Here is a 15,717-nt window from a genome sequence, read left to right on the forward strand (position 1 = left end):
CACACTATGGCCGTGCACAGCATCCAGGCAAGCCGAGTAGTGACACCCTTCTATTAGCTCAGGCGGGCTGGCTTAGCGCTCTAAAAATGCATGCCATGTGAACAGACACCGCAGTTTACAAGACCAAATGGGCCCAACTGCACCCTGAATAAAAAGTGCAAAAAACACATTAAAAAATGTGGAGTATTAGCTGATATTTTGGCCAAAATACGTGAGCCCGTAACCTGCTCCAAAGGTCTCCACGTTTACGGGTACCTAACACTAAATCCTAACACTGAAGCAGCACAGAAACAGGACTTAAAAATCCTCCAATAATAGAAAACAGCAAAAGAGCAAAAAGGTTTACCCGTCCAGGCCTCCAGACAAATGCACTATCAGGGTGCAGTGGACCCATATAATTAAGATGGCAACACAGGTGCAAGAATACCGATGAAACAACCGCTCGCAGCCTACCAATACATGGAGGGGGCGGTTGCCTGGTGTGTTAATACACAATAAAAAACTTGTATGCGGCGCTGTTCACACTGTGGCCATGCACAGCATCCAGGCCAGCCTAGTAGTGACACCCTTCTATTAGCTTGACAAAAAGGAGAGAAAGAAATAGGCCATGAGCAGGCGATCACCCTGAATAGGACATAGCATATATAATACAAATTTTATTAAACACAGCAAACAGCAAAAATTCTTAAAAACATTACAAATGGTCACAGATGTGACACATACACAAATAATACAATGCTCATAACAGAGCAACCCACCTGCTACCAACTATCACCCTCACTGAGAATGATGCCTATATATCTAGGTCCATGTAAACAGGATTCTCAATAGGAGAATTAGTAAGTCCACACATAGGTAATATAGAGCATAAGAGTCAGAAACACCAATAATATACAAATACAATGAAAAAATGATGCAATTCCAACCCAATAATTACAAAAAACAGTACAAGGGATAATATAAACCCAAGAAGATGCTGATCACTATGAGGTGTGCAAAAAAGATAGAAATGCTCACTAAATAGACCTCATATATGCGTAGAGGTACCCAGCCCAAGATCAGGCATAGGGAACATCAAGGACCAGATCAGCCAGACCATTAGGGGCTAGAGAGGGTCTAAGTGGACAGAGAAAATCTCCACAACCACCCCAAATGATAACCACACATACAAATCAGCACAATACAAAACCCATGAGAAGTGAAGTGGGACAGGTAGAACCAGAGACCCGACACGTGTCACCACTCTAGGTGGCTTCGTCAGGGGTACAGATTGCCAGTCAGCTGTGTCAATATATATGGTTGCATAATTAGTAGATACGGAGCAGCTGCGCCGCTGCTTACCATGACAGGGTTAACATTCAATATACCTGAGAGTCAGCGGTTAGTCACTGATCCATAGCTATGGCTGACAGCTCACAGCAGCGGCATGTGATGTCACAGAATGCCAACTGCTCAAGCGTCAGTGTCCGGGAGACAAGGCACACATCCTGAATACAGGAAGTGAGAGAGAGCTCAATATTGCTACTGCGCAGGCGCCTGCAGTAACCTACTGCACAGGCGTCGGCGTATAGTAGACAAAGTGCGCGTCACGAATAAATGAGAAAGACCAATCAAGGGGACGCTTGCGGTCATGTGACCGATTGACCCTCAAAGATATACAGCTCACTTGCTGTGATGATTATCTGCGTCGGCGTATAATAAACAAAGCGCGCGTCACAAATAGGAGAAGAGACACAATTAAGGGGACATTCTAAAGATATGCAGCACATTCACTGTAGTAATTATCTGAGTAGACGATGACCAAAAACAATTCCCCGTAGGCGCTCCCGGCCAATGCGAGACGTAGATAACCACTGTATTATTAGTCATGCAGCTGCCATAGTCACCAATAGACGCATATCACTGGAGAAAACAATGATAAGGCGCAATACCTATGATCTAAAGCGCCTGTGCTTATACAAAGACTGTGCAGGTTTGGGTCTCAGTTGCCATGATGATCAGTTAAATAAACAGGACACTTTAAGCTCAGCCAACTGGGCGGAGCTAACACGGGACACTGTTTATACTCAGCCAACTGGGTGGAGCTAACACACTCTTATACAGATCTTATAAAAGAAGGACCAGAAGGTAACTATTGCCCTTTTTGTCTATCCCAGTGCTATAATCTGTAGTTATAGGAACGACGACCACAAATAAAGGGATGAAAGAGCTTCTCATCACTGGTACGCAGGCGCTAAGATAATAGATATGCTAGACTAAAATTAGTCACAAGCACATTTCTAACAGTAGTCAGTTCTAGAAATAGAGACAAGGCACTACTGCGCAAATACCAGTATACATAGTCTCACTCATAGCTAGGTTGGTAAAATAAATAGCCAGCTAGGCAGTGGCTGGATAATCCGACCAGATACAAAGTAAACGGCCCGTCCCCGACACACAAATACCCCGTGAGCAAGTGTGGACAAAAAGTTACGGTATGTAAATGATAAAGATCTTTATGCTCAGCCAAGTGGGCAGGGCTAACACACTCTAATGCAGATCTTGTAAGAAAGAGGCCAGAAGGTAACTGTTGACCTTTTTGTTAGTCCCAGTGCTACAATCAGTAATTATAGGAACGGCGACCACAAATAAAACCAACTGGGCGGAGCTAACACGGGACACTCTTTAAACTCAGTGAACTAGGCGGAGCTAACACACTCTTATACAGACCTTATAAAAGAAGGACCAGAAGGTAACTATTGACCTTTTTGTCTATCCCAGTGCTATAATCAATAGTTGTAGGAACGACGACCACAAATAAAAGGATGCGCAGGCGCTAAGATAATAAATATGCTAGACTAAAATTAGTCACAAGCACATTTCTAACAGTAGTCAGTAGAGTTGAGCGAAACGGGTCGAAAAATATCAAAAGTCGCCGACTTTTGGCAAAGTCGGGTTTCATGAAACAAAACCCGACCCTAGGATGAGGTCGGCCACGAGGTCGGCGACTTACGCGCCAAAGTCGCGTTTCAAAAGTTTGTTTTGTGCTCTTTTTCAGCCAATCAGGATCCACGGACACTGTGGGCAACGTGATGACATAGGCAGGGGTCACCACCATCTTTCAGAAGGGCATGCAAGTGATTGGCTTGCTTTGGTGGGCGTCACAGGGGGTATAAAAGGGCGTGCACGCCGACCGCCATCTTACTTCTGCCGATCTTAAAAAAAACAAAAAGCAAAAAACACAAATATCCTGAACTAAAAAGTAAAAAATATACTGCAAATAATGCATAAAGGTAGTAATAATAATAAGGGTATTTAGTAAACATAATTTTGATCAAAATAATGCACAAGCCATCCCGCCACGTTGCATATATAGGTGTGACCGCCCTTTTTCTGAGCTGGGAAAGCCATCCAGTCTGGCCTAAGCTGTTACTAGTGGTTCAGCCGCTCGATCCTTATTCACATTTACGTCACTTGGCAAGTGAAAAGGTTTTAAATACTAGAGTAGGGACTGTCCCACAAGGGTTGCCGTGACGTGGCGGGATGGCTTGTGCATTATTTTGATCAAAATTATGTTTACTAAATACCCTTATTATTATTACTACCTTTATGCATTATTTGCAGTATATTTTTTACTTTTTAGTTCAGGATATTTGTGTTTTTTGCTTTTTGTTTTCTCTGGTTAATGGTCATGTGTTAATATGCACTTACATTGTGCATACACATTAACTTACTTTCTCAGTTCAGATTTGTTTTTTATTCATTTCATTGTGCGTTCAGTGCATATATGGGTGTGACCGCCCTTTTTCTGAGCTGGGAAAGCCATCCAGTCTGGCCTAAGCTGTTACTAGTGGTTCAGCCGCTCGATCCTTATTCACATTTACGTCACTTGGCAAGTGAAAAGGTTTTAAATACTAGAGTAAGGACTGTCCCACAAGGGTTGCCGTGACGTGGCGGGATGGCTTGTGCATTATTTTGATCAAAATTATGTTTACTAAATACCCCTATTATTATTACTACCTTTATGCATTATTTGCAGTATATTTTTTACTTTTTAGTTCAGGATATTTGTGTTTTTTGCTTTTTGTTTTCTCTGGTTAATGGTCATGTGTTAATATGCACTTACATTGTGCATATACATTAACTTACTTTCTCAGTTCAGATTTGTTTTTTATTCATTTCATTGTGCGTTCAGTGCATATATGGGTGTGACCGCCCTTTTTCTGAGCTGGGAAAGCCATCCAGTCTGGCCTAAGCTGTTACTAGTGGTTCAGCCGCTCGATCCTTATTCACATTTACGTCACTTGGCAAGTGAAAAGGTTTTAAATACTAGAGTAGGGACTGTCCCACAAGGGTTGCCGTGACGTGGCGGGATGGCTTGTGCATTATTTTGATCAAAATTATGTTTACTAAATACCCTTATTATTATTACTACCTTTATGCATTATTTGCAGTATATTTTTTACTTTTTAGTTCAGGATATTTGTGTTTTTTGCTTTTTGTTTTCTCTGGTTAATGGTCATGTGTTAATATGCACTTACATTGTGCATACACATTAACTTACTTTCTCAGTTCAGATTTGTTTTTTATTCTGCCTATCTTAGCATAGGGAGAGGTTGCTGCTGCTGATTCTTTAGGGAGAGCGTTAGGCAGGGAAGAAGAAAAAAAAACTGCTTCTGCTGCTAGCGATTTTGCCTGTACAACACACCAGTCACTGTGTGTGCAGTGCAAGGGGAGGCTATATTTTGGTTGATCAGCGGTGTTGGTTGTTAGGCTGCCTTCTAAGGCTTCCTGACGGCTGCATTGCTGTTTACCCACTGCTCTGCAAACTGCTTTTTTAAAAGCAATCCCAATTTTTTTTTTTGTCCTGCTGAGGTACTGAGCGTGCATTTTTTCACACCATACAGCGGTGCACACTCCTCACACAGTACCGTGTAACGGCTGTTATCACAGCCACAGTGAAGCTATCTGTGTGTCACTCTGTGAGAATAAGTCGAGGACATGTTCCGTTCTTACAGACCTGCACCTTCTAGTTTTGTCTAGCTTTCAAACAGTTAAATATATTTGCTGTTTGATCACATTCAAAACTATAGAGAGACAGCGTGTGTCAGTCCGTATACTTAAAAACCACGGAGCTTGACAATTTTACGTACACCGGACAGCCGTGTACGTGCACGCTCCTCTCAGTGCCGTGTAACGGCTGTTATCACGGCCACAGTGAAGCTATCTGTGTGTCACTCTGTGAGAATAAGTCGAGGACATGTTCCATTCTTACAGACCTGTACCTTCTAGTTTTGTCTAGCTTTCAAACAGTTTAATATATTTGCTGTTTGATCACATTCAAAACTATAGAGAGACAGCGTGTGTCAGTTCGTATACTTAAAAAACACGGAGCTTGACAATTTTACGTACACCGGACAGCCGTGTACGTGCACGCTCCTCTCAGTACCGTGTAACGGCTGTTATCACGGCCACTGTGAAGCTATCTGTGTGTCACTGTGGAAGGATAAGTGGAGGACTTGTTCCGTTCTTACAGACCTTCACTCTAGGGAGATTCCTATTCTGCCCAATTCTATATACCTTGTAGTTTGTGATACACTAGCCAATTTCTGCCTGTGACATAGCGCTATGATATTCAGTGTGCCTCACACAATCCAAAAGTGTCCAGTGTCCACTAGTGTGTGCAGAAATTCAAAATCTCCGTGATCTTGTAGTCACTTTTTTCACACCTGTGCCATCGAGCCTGTGACATAGCGCTCTGATATTCAGTGGGCCTCACACAATCCATAAGTGTCCAGTGTCCACAAGTGTGTGCAGAAATTCAAAATCTCCCTTATCCTGTAGTCACTTTTTTCACACCTGTGCCATCGAGCCTGTGACATAGCGCTCTGATATTCAGTGGGCCTCACACAATCCATAAGTGTCCAGTGTCCACAAGTGTGTGCACAAATTCAAAATCTCCCCTGTCCTATAGACACCTTGTACCTTGTTTTACATTACTATATAGTTTGTTGGATTTTGTCTACATTTCTACCAAAAATGAGGAAGGCTGGTGGAAGAGGCCGTGGAATTGGGTGGGAGTTGGCAGCTGGTAATGATGGTGGTGGTGGTGGATCTGATGGTAGTGGCAAAAGCAAAATAGGACCGAATGCAGGAGGTGTTGAGCCTGCGTCATCGTCTGGCTCCACAAGGCCTCGAAGGCTTACTTTTCTAGGAGTTGGCAAACCGCTTTTAAAGCCAGAGCTGCAGGAAAAAGTTTTGGCTTACATTGCTTACTCAGCCTCCAGCTCTATCGCCTCCTCTTCTGAAGTTGTAAAAAGTAAAATCACTGAGTCGTCATTGGAGGCTCATGAACCACACCTTTCCTTGTGTCCTTCACCCCAACCAAGATTGAAGGATGACGCAGGCCATACTACTGATTACTCCATGGAGCTGTTTTCACATACCATGCCTGGATTATCAAGTGAAATGGTGAATTACCCAGGCCAAGATGAATCTGACATGGAGTGCACTGATGCACAGCCACTGATAGATGATTCTGCTGGTACATTCACTCAGAGCACTACATTGTCCTCGCAGTGTACAGAGCCAGATTCTGACCCTGATGAGACTCAGGTGCCCCTTCCCGCACACTATACCACCATACACGGTGACACAGAGGAAGGTGCACATGACATTGAAGAGGAGGTGATGGATGACCCAGTTGTTGACCCAGATTGGCATCCATTGGGGGAAGAGGGTGCTGCTTCCAATAGCCCAGATGAGGAGCATCCACAGCAGACATCGACATCGCAACAGCTGTTATCTGGCAGGCACGGAGCACTCCAAAGACAGGTTCCAAAAATCAAAAGAGTTGCTGGATAGCTTGTCCAGAGGGTCAAAATATCATAGCGTGCTAGGCCGCAAAATGTCTGCCAAAGTAGGAAGAGTGCAATGTGGCACTTTTTTGAACAAAATCCTCATGATCAGGCCAAGGTTATCTGTAAGAAGTGCGCAAAGACCTTTAGCCGAGGGAAAAATCTGAAAAATTTGAATACCAGTTGCATGCTTAGACATTTAACCACCATGCACTTGCAAGCGTGGACACAACACCAAACCTCAAGTACCACATGTGCAACTGATCACAAAGAAGGTAGTCAGCAATGCTACATTGTTTCCCCCACTGTAAGCCCACCAGTCAGCACAGCAGCAAATGTTGAGGTGTCGTTGCAAGGCCACAGCAGTCAGGGAATCCCACTGTTATATCAACGAAATACTGAATCTAGGCCATCAGAAAGAACACCAACTCCATCACCATCATCAACCCTCTCTCAGTCCGCCCTGTCCACCGCTACTTCCACCATATGCAGCTCTCAAGTCCAGCTCACCCTCCCAGACACTATGAGTAGGTCAAGAAAGTACTCAGTCTCTCATCTGCGTACACTGGGTTTGAACGCCCACATTGCCAAACTAATCTCGTTAATAATATCGGTTGGTGGAAAGCGCAGCTTTCCGCGAACTCATGGCCTATGCAGTACCACGCTATGACCTACCCAGTCGCCACTTCTTCTCTCGCAAAGCCATCCCAGCCCTCCACCATCATGTGAAAGACCGCATTGTCCATGCACTCAAGCAGTCAGTGAGTGGAAAGGTGCACCTCACAACTGATGCATGGTCCAGTCGGCATGGCCAGGGCCGTTACGTGTCCATCACTGCGCACTGGGTTAATGTGGTGGATGCAGGGTCCACAGGGGACAGCGGTGGTGGGACAGTGCTGCCTAGCCCACGATATAGGAAACAGTTGGCTGTAGGCGTTCGACCCTCCTCCTCCTCCAGAAGCGAAAGCTCGTCCACAGAGCGCAGTCGTACGAGCACTCCATCTGCAGCTGCCACTGTTGCACACAAGGTGTCCCCCTATCGAGCAGCTAGTGGAAAGCGTCAGCAGACTGTGTTGCAGATGATGTGTTTGGGCAACAGACACATCGCCGAGGTGCTGGCCGAGTACTTTCAGCGACAAACTGAGTCATGGCTGGGCAGTGTACATCTTGAGGCAGGCAAGGTAGTTAGTGATAACGGCCGTAATTTTGTGGCAGCCATAGCCCTTTCAAAACTCAGCCACATACCTTGCTTGGCTCATACCTTGAACCTGGTGGTGCAGTGCTTCCTCAAAAATTATCCGGAGTTAATAGCCCTGCTCCAGACGGTGCGAAGACTGTGCGCGCACATCCTCCGGTCGCCTGTACACTCCATTCGTATGCAGAAGCTGCAGCGATTGCTCCACCTTCCCAACCACCGCCTCATTATCGACATTGCAACAAGGTGGAACTCCACCCTGCACATGGTGGAGCGGCTGTGCGAGCAGAGGCAGGCCATAATGCATTTGTGGGAGGATACACGGCCAGGCACTTTGAGAGCAGACATGGAGTTGACAGGTGTGCAGTGGTCGAAGCTGAAAGACCTCTGTAAAGTCCTTCAGTGTTTTGAGGAATGCACACGGCTGGTAAGCGCAGACGACGCCATCCTAAGCATGAGCATCCCACTTATGCGTCTGCTCATGCAAACTTTGACGCACCTTAAGGAGCAGGCGTCTGCAGCCAATGTTGACGAGGAGGGAATGCTTGATGACATTCAGCCATTGTCTGCTCAGGGACCTCTCCTGGACGAGCTGGAGGAAGAAGAGGAGGAGGAGGATGATGATGGGGATGATTACTTAGGGGAGGAGGATGCATCTCGTGGGGCAAGTGAAAATGTAGGTGCGGCAAGGTCTGGTACAGGGTTTGTGCGTGACTGGAGGGATGTGGATTTGCCAGAAAGTGCTCCTCCAACCAGCACTCGCAGTGCATCATTGACACCGGGAACATTGGCCCACATGTCAGATTATGTCTTGCAGATCCTAAAAAGGGACCCCCGCATTGCCAAAATGATGAACGATGACGACTACTGGTTGGCCAGCATCCTGGATCCACGCTATAAAGGCAAATTACAAAACATCATGCCACAGGAGAACCTTGACCTAATATTGGCTAATAAACAAGCAACTCTGGTAAATCGGTTGCTTGAGGCATTCCCAGCACACAGCAGCGGTGATGGTTCTCACACGAGCCATACGGGCCGGGGGCAGCTTGGCAGAGGTGTTCGTGGTGCACACAGCAGAAGTGGCGTTGGAGACAGGGGTTTCATGACAATGTTGTGGACTGATTTTTCAAGTACCGCTCACACAACTGGTAATACTGCATCGATGGAAAGTGACAGGAGACAGCAGTTGTCAACTATGGTTACAAACTACTTTTCCTCCCATATCGATGTTCTCCCACACAGGTCATTCCCCTTTGACTATTGGGCCGCTAAACTGGACACCTGGCCTGAATTGGCACAATATGCCTTACAGGAGCTCGCTTGCCCAGCTGCAAGTGTGCTATCAGAAAGAGTCTTCAGTGCAGCTGGATCAATCCTGACAGAAAAAAGGACCCGTCTGTCAACCCAAAATGTGGATGATGTAACCTTCATTAAAATGAACCATGCATGGGTTTCCAAGGATTTTGTCCCACCTTCCCCTGATGACACATAGGGTGACAGAAAAATGGCTTGCTTTGGTCCACCTCTTCCTGGTACTTCACCTATTTCGCCTTTTGCATCAGCTGAATGTCCAACATCAACATATGCCACTTTCTAAAACTCCCTAACTGTGCTGCCTCCCCCCCCATGGCCGGGGTCACCATCTAGCGCACGACACCGTGCGAGTGCCGTTGCCCTGGACAGGTGGGTAGGCCGACTCTTGGGCGCGGGCACTGGCACAGGGTCCCTCATAGTGCAATCAAGTGTCTCTGACGGTGGTGGTGCACACCCGCCGTCAGACACACCGCCGTACTATGAGGGGCCCAGTGCCAGTACCGACGCCCACAAGTGGCCCCCCCTTGCTTGGGCAGGGCCCCAGCATTTGCAATCTTTACCTCTCCCTGCTCCTCCGCTGTGTAGTCTGGGCCGTCAAATCCATACTGTGCCTGATACCGTCTGAGCCTACCTCCTGATGTATAGACATATATTTTGAATGTGTACACTATGCTATCCATACATGTTATCCGGGGATACGGTACCCTTTCTCACCTTTGTGCAATCACGTGCAATCCATACTGGGCCTAACACCGTCTGAGCCTGCCTCCTGATGTATAGACATATATTTTGAATGTGTACACTATGCTATCCATCCATGTAATCCATACTGGGCCTGAGAACGGCTGGCGAGCTGTTAAGCAAGCTACAGCACCTGTTGTTTGCACACGTAAGTTTTTCATTTTTTCAGGAATGACGGTTAGGCCTAATTCCGGAACTGCGGTTGACCTGCACTTACTGGGAAATCATCGTTCGCGGGTAATAATTGTAATCACAGATCCCCATCACTAACGTTGTTCAGTGGGTTATCTGCACCTGTAAGCGACAAACGCTGGCCTTTTCAGTGTAGCGCACATGCAGCCACGGACATGTAAGGGCATGACACACCAGTTATTGGCCAATCTCATGTGCCAGAGCCTCACGTGTCCCTCTAGTAAGCCGGACTCGGACCGTGGGGCATGACGGAGTCTCGTTCGTTCACGGAATTAAGCTTGCAATGTGTGCATCTTTTCTGTAGCTGGCATGGTTGAGGTTTCCCAACCGTAGGCGACACTCCTGGTGGTGCCCTTCTGAACATTCCTTTAAGGTTCAGCTTTGCAACCATACTGCCCACGTAAAACAAACACTTTGCCTTCATGAACGCTGTTTGGAGGGTCATGACTCGTGGGAATAACGCCGCCCAATCAGTTAACCTGCTAGAGAGATCCTTCGTTGCTCCCAAGCATGACATCACACTCCCTAGGAGGAAGGTAATGCCACTGTGGCGACCGTACTCCTGGGGGCGACACAAGTGCACTGATGCCCAGCCACTGCTCGATGAATCTGCTGGTACATTGGCCCAGACCACTACATTCCCCTCGCACGCTACACAGCCTGAATCTGACCCTGATAAAACTCAGGTTACCCTTCCCATATACAGTTCCATCTTACACGGTGACAAAGAGGAAGCTGCAGATGAAAGTGCAGGTTCGGCCCACCCGCCATCAGACACACCACCGTACTATCAGGGGCCCTGTGCCAGTGCCGTCGCCAACGAGTGGGCCCCCCTGCTTGCTCTGAATCACAGCACTTGCAAGGTTGAAATACTGTGCAGTGCTATGGAAGATGGGAACGACGAGGAGTCCAGACTAGTACAGGGATTCCCTAGCGAGGAGACTTATTTCATTGTTTTCAATGTTGGGACAGCAATTTTTGGGGAGCACTATACTCTGGAGAATGATAGATGGGGCCCACCATACACTGGAACATTCCAAAGGTGGACATCAGACACTGGAGCAGCATTTACAGGGCCCATTATACACTAGAGCATTAGAAATGGGGCCCATTATGTTTGGAGCATTATTTGGGCCCATAACACAGTGGAGCTTCATCCATGGGGACCAACATATACTGTAGCATTATGTGGAGCTCATCATATACTGTTTCAGACATTATATGGGACCAATGATTCTGTATGGAGAAATAGATGGGCCTTGTCATGAGATGTAAAAAGTGAAGTATTTTTCATTGTACTATACCGCTATTTCTCTGCCGTATCGGAGCATGATGAGTTGTGGTATGTGTTAAAGGGGCGCTCTTTCGCCCAAGGCACATGAAAACCTGGAGCCAGCCCTACCCCCCCACAACTTTAGCCAAATAACCCCCATTTTTCAGTGCGTAACTTGTATTATGAAGTTAATTAAGGTTGACAAGCTTAAGTAAGAAGAATTGATGCTTTTGGCATTTAAATGGGCACTGTAGGTGTGTTTCCTGTCCTCCTCTCACTGCCGACTTTTATTCCCCATTGACTTACATTGGGTTTCGTGTTTCGGGACGACCCCGACTTTTCCTTATAGTCGGCCGATCTTGCTCGACCCGACTTTTGGAAAAGTCGGGTTTCACGAAACGAAACTCGACCCTAAAAAACCAAAAGTCGCTCAACTCTAGTAGTCAGTTCTAGAAATAGAGACAAGGCGCTACTGCGCAAATAGCAGTATACATAGTCTCATCATAGCTAGGTTGGTAAAATAAATAGCCAGCTAGTCAGTGGCTGGATAAACCGACCAGATACAAAGTAAACCACCCCCTCCATGTATTGGTAGGCTGTGAGCGGTTGTTTCATCGGTATTCTTGCACCTGTGTTTCCATCTTAATTATATGAGTCCACTGCATCCTGCATTTTTCTGAAGGCCTGGACGGGTAAACCTTTTTGCTCTTTTGCTGTTTTCTATTATTGGAGGATTTTTAAGTCCTTTTTCTGTGCTGTTTCAGTGAAGGTGCAGTAGCCAAGGAACAAATGAAGTATGATGAGGTGATGGATGTGCAACTGCCGGCAAATGAAGAGTATAATAATCACCTCTCTGTTGTCAGTGGTTGACGAGATGGGATGGATGAAGCAACCTTGAGTGTTACCCCGCTGCCAACACACTATGGACTTGGGCCTCATGGAAGCACCCAACACATGAGTGCCTTCTTGCTGCACTATCTTCAAAGTTTCAAAGTTTAGAAATAGTGCTGACTACTGGGTTGCCTCTATGTTAGATCTATGGTACAGAGTAAATTTAGCCAGATGCTTTCCCCCCTGGAAAGGGATGCACCCATGCTGTAGTATCGACACCTGCTTGTAGACAATCTTAAGATTGGTTTTCCCCAAGACAGCAGTGAGGCACACAGTGTGCATCCTAGATCTAGATGTCAAAAAAGAAATATTTAGTCAGCTCACCGTCCTTGTCTCACTCCAAGGATCCATTCATGAGCAAGGGTCGTGGCTCAGCAGCCGCAGCAATGAACTCTAACAAAAGATATGTGACCTGGCGGTGAAGAATCCGTCATCGAGACCATGACTAAGGCCTCGCTATAGGCCGAAACATGTCGCTCTAGATTTCCACTGGTTTAATCTGACTGCATGTAACTGTGCTTTTATACATATTTAATGATTTTTCAATAAAATGGAACTTTTAAATAAATAAGACCTCTGAGGGTACAGGGTCACATATCTTTTGTTAGAGTTCTAGACGTCCGACCCCAGGAACGTCAAGGCATCATTGCAAAACCATTAGCAGCAGCAGTGGCATAAGCAATTTCTGGGAGTCGTTTCACACATTTCTCTTATCCCCAGTTGCAGACGGAGTAGAGCAGGCAATGGGGTCATTTTTAGTGTCATGCATTGATTTTGCGTTATTGCCGTCTGCGCCATCTTTGTCTTGGCTTCTGTGCCTACTGTTCCTACTGCTGTTCATGTCACAAACAATTTTTTAAACTGTGGAGACTCCAAGTTGGGTTTTTATCTTTCGGGTTGCCTTTAGTGGAAGGGATGTCAGAGCCCCATTATTCTATTTCTACTTTGTTGAAATTGATGCCACACTAGTGGTGTATGACAATAATTTTTTTTAAATGTGGAGACTCCAAGTTGGGTCCTCGTCTGGCAAATTGCCTATAGTAGAAGGGGTGTCAAAGGAACATTATACTAATTCTATTCTGTGGAAATTGGTGTCACTTTAGTGGTGTGTGACAATATTTTTTTGAAATGTGGAGAATCCATCTCTTTCATGTCTGTTACCTGAAGATGCAGTGCTACCAGACAGACAAGCCTGCGCTTGCTTTCACTCAACTACCTGTGTTACTATCCTTAGATATTTCTACCATTAGAACTCATTATAAAACCAGCAAGGAGCAAAAGAAGACTTACACCGCTCCCTTTACCACCAGGTCCACAATGAAACTTCAATTCTAAGCTGTAAATACTGGGACAGACCAATACCTCATACATGACCCGTGACTGACTGCTGCTCTGCTATTTGCAAATTTCTACTGTGAGTCAATTGATGCCACTTGCCATGATGGCTACCCCTACTTTGAGCTATTTGGGAAGTTTTTTTCACCCCTTAGGTGTTGTTTATTCATTCGGTTTGGCCTCCCATTGAAACTAATGGGTTCGGGTATGTTCGTCGAATATGTTCGACAAAAGTCTAAACCTTCGGCGAATTGAACCTAACCGAATCTTCAAAGGTTCGCTTCTTTAATTTAGACTGTTCATTGGATTGCTAAACCAGGGATTTAAATGGCTAAAATACAACATGTACTGAATCTATCCTCATAAAAGTGTTTATCAAGTTGCTTAGCTCCTTCTGCCTTTTGATATTAGACTGTTTATTTTGTTCATTTACACCTTCACACTTTATGACAGAAAATATGTAGGCTCTCTTACTCAGAAAGCATCTGCCTCTAACAGCAGTAATCATAGTTGTCTTCAATCGCTGCTTATTAAGCACCGAAATTCGGCTGTCAATCTCTCCCAGGGCATTCAAGAGGTGCAGCATTGGTGAGGTAAGTGGTGTAGCGTGGGGGCACGGGGGGGCGGTCCACCCCAGGCGGCACATGTGTGGGGGTGGCGCGGCAGCAGCAGCAGTTCCTCTCTGTGGGAGAAGCACGGAGGCAGTGAGGCACAGTGCAGTGCAGCGGCGGGCAGGGAGCAATCACAGCAGCTCCGCTGCCTGCAAGCGGGAATAGCAAGAGCGGAGTTGCAAGGGTCCATCCTGCTTCCTGCCTGGACGCTGCGCTTCCTGTTTGACGTCATCATTCAGCAGCCGCTGCTGTGTGAGCAAGGAAGCGCGGGCGATGTTGCGGACAGGTGAGAGGAGAGAGGTGGTGTCTGTGTGTGTATGTATAAGTATGTGTGTATGTCTGTCTGTGTGTGTGTGTGTATATGTCTGTCTGTATGTATGTGCGTGTATGTCTGTGTGTATGTGTTTGTGTGTGTCTGTGTGTGTGTCTGTGTAGGTTAGCCTGGCCCTGGAGGAGATGGGGACATGAGAAGACCGTGATGGGGAGAGAAGGCCATAATGACTGGGGTGATGGGAGAAGGCCATGAGGGGGTAATGGGAGAAGGCCATGATGGGGGTGATGCAGAGAAGGCAATGATGGGAGTGAAGGAGTGATGGAGCAGGCAATGATGGGGTGATGGAGCAGACAATGATGGGAGTGATGGGGTGATGGAGAAGGCAATGATGGGGAGAAGACAATGATGGGGTGATGGAGCAAGCAATGATGGGAGTGATGGGGAGAAGGCAGTGATGGGGTGAAGGAGAAGGAAATGATGGGAGTATTGGAGCAGGCAATGATGGGGGTGATAGAGCAGACAATGATGGGAGTGATGGGGTGATGGAGCAGGCAGTGATGGGAGTGATGGGGAGAAGGCAGTGATGGGGTGATGGAGAAGGCAATGATGGGAGTGATGGGGAGAAGACAATGATGGGGTGATTGAGCAGGCAGTGATGGGAGTGATGGGGACAAGGCAGTGATGGGGTGATGGAGAAGGCAATGATGGGAGTGATGGGGATAAGACAATGATGGGGTGATGGAGCAGGCAATGATGGGAGTGATGGGGAGAAGGCAGTGATGGGGTGAAGGAGAAGGCAATAATGGGAGTGATGGAGCAGGCAATGATGGGAGTGATGGAGCAGGCAATGATGGGAGTGATGGGGTGATGGAGCAGGCAATGATGGGAGTGATGGGGAGAAGGCAGTGATGGGGTGATGGAGAAGGCAATGATGGGAGTGATGGGGAGAAGACAATGATGGGGTGATGGAGCAGGCAATGATGGGAGTGATGGGGAGAAGACAATGATGGGGTGATGGAGCAGGCAATGATGGGAGTGATGGGGAGAAGGCA

The sequence above is a fragment of the Dendrobates tinctorius genome, unplaced genomic scaffold, assembly GCF_039654945.1.
Source record: "Dendrobates tinctorius isolate UK_male_01 unplaced genomic scaffold, ASM3965494v1 ptg000067l, whole genome shotgun sequence".
Taxonomy (NCBI): Eukaryota; Metazoa; Chordata; class Amphibia; order Anura; family Dendrobatidae; genus Dendrobates; species Dendrobates tinctorius.